A 1939-nucleotide genomic window follows, 5' to 3' on the forward strand; every position below is an offset into this window, starting at 1 on the left:
GTAGTTAGAAAGTTGGGTTGACTTTTCCGTCTCGCTGGAAGTTGTTCCACAAGTGCGGTGACTTTGCTTTGCAAATATTTACTTTGTAAGCTGAATTATTGAGTTACCAATACATGATATGAAACATTATATGATTTTTATTATCCTGTCCAATATGTGAGATAATGCTAACATTTTGTTTGATATTTACAGATTGAAGACTTGATTGAGGATTTTACTTTAAAAACTACTGAAAATTATATTTTGTGCTATCTTTAGTTTACATTATAGAGAAATTCAGCAACAAGAGTTTGCCCTTGACAAGCATTTTTCCTTTTGTCTAACCCCCAGTGCCATACTGTACAACACATCAGGGTGTATGCTGAGACAGCCACTTGAAGGGAAAAATCAGACACAAAAACATAAAAGTACCCCATTCTACATTACAATTTTTTTTCAGGTAGTGAGGGTAAATAGAGGCTGCACTCCTGCTTTTGAGGGGTTATTTCTCCTCAGCAAATACAGCTAAGGTCAAGCAAGCACACAGTTATTTTGCATGCACAACTTAGAGCAGGTCTGAACTCATATGATGAGATGTTCTGGTTGAGGGGATAGTTTGCCATGACTTCATAAAACATCATCCAGATATGAATGGATTAAACAAAATATGTCAGTTACAGAAATGTATATTGTAAATTCAAATGGTCACTCACCTGTTCCCAAAGGTAATGTATTACTGGGAATGGGATAATCAATTGGGGGCAGGTCAGCCTATGAACATGTAAAAATTCACACTATAAACAATTATTTGAAGATAATGTGTAAGTGAATATGAACATCATTAAATTTGTGTTTTTTGTTTATTAGCCACTCCATTGGTGTTTCTTTTATGTGCAACAGCACTGCCCTGGTATAACTGTGGAATATCTTATGTTTGTTACCACGAGTGTTGCTGGGATTCAAATAAATAATTATGTTGGGGCATTGGTGTTTGAGGACTCAAATATCTGGAAGGGAAAAGGGTGTTAAATTTGAATATATAAAAAGAAACCTGTTGCTATTACATAGATTTTTTTTGATCAGTTGTGGCAATGCTCACTTATAACATTTAAAAAATTTTAAGAATTATTATTTTTTTTTTAACTTATTATTTAAGAATTATTTAAGACTTTTAACATTTAAAAAAATTACAGAGGTCAGGATCTAAACAACCTTGAAGCTAGCTATGGGCATGTGTAGCATAATTCCTGAGCAGCTAATCCAAATTGCCAGGTGGTTGGTAAAGAACCCACATCTTGTGTGAAGATGGATAAGAAGAATGCTCTTACTGCAACTAATGACACCCAAGTGGGTTAACCAGGGAATCAGAACTATCTACATTCTACTGGTCCTAACACTTCAACTGCTAATCTGTATCTATATAAAGTATTATTATAAAGTACTGATCTTCTGGAAAAATGCCTGTTGAGTTGGTGTTTGATTCTGAACAAATTCTTGTTTTTCAGTAATATCAGTGAAAAATGAAAAACAATGGTTAAGACTAACTTTAGACTACTGTTGCTCAGGAAGTAGTACATTAAGAACAATAAAATTCTCCACATCATCTGGAATTCTAACCCATTCTCATTGTCATTGGGTTAACAACACTGTGTAGTATATGATTGTTAAAAATGATAATTCAGGGCTACTTCTTGCAATATAATTGTGAATCCATACTATTTGCAGTCCTTACATTATATTAAGGTATGTCTGCCCAGCTTAATAGACTCTCTATGAATAACAGAAAAATGTATATGGTCATAATAGTATCCAAATTCACAGAAACGTTTTTGTTTACATACTAAAAAAAATCAGAACTCTGCATGACATGGGATGAAAAAATTAAGACTCAAAACTTTGCTGTAAAGAATCAAAAAGATAACAAGTAGAACTGTCTTTTCTCTTTTTTTTTATATATACC

Source organism: Penaeus monodon, chromosome 24 (assembly GCF_015228065.2).
Source record: "Penaeus monodon isolate SGIC_2016 chromosome 24, NSTDA_Pmon_1, whole genome shotgun sequence".
NCBI lineage: Eukaryota > Metazoa > Arthropoda > Malacostraca > Decapoda > Penaeidae > Penaeus > Penaeus monodon.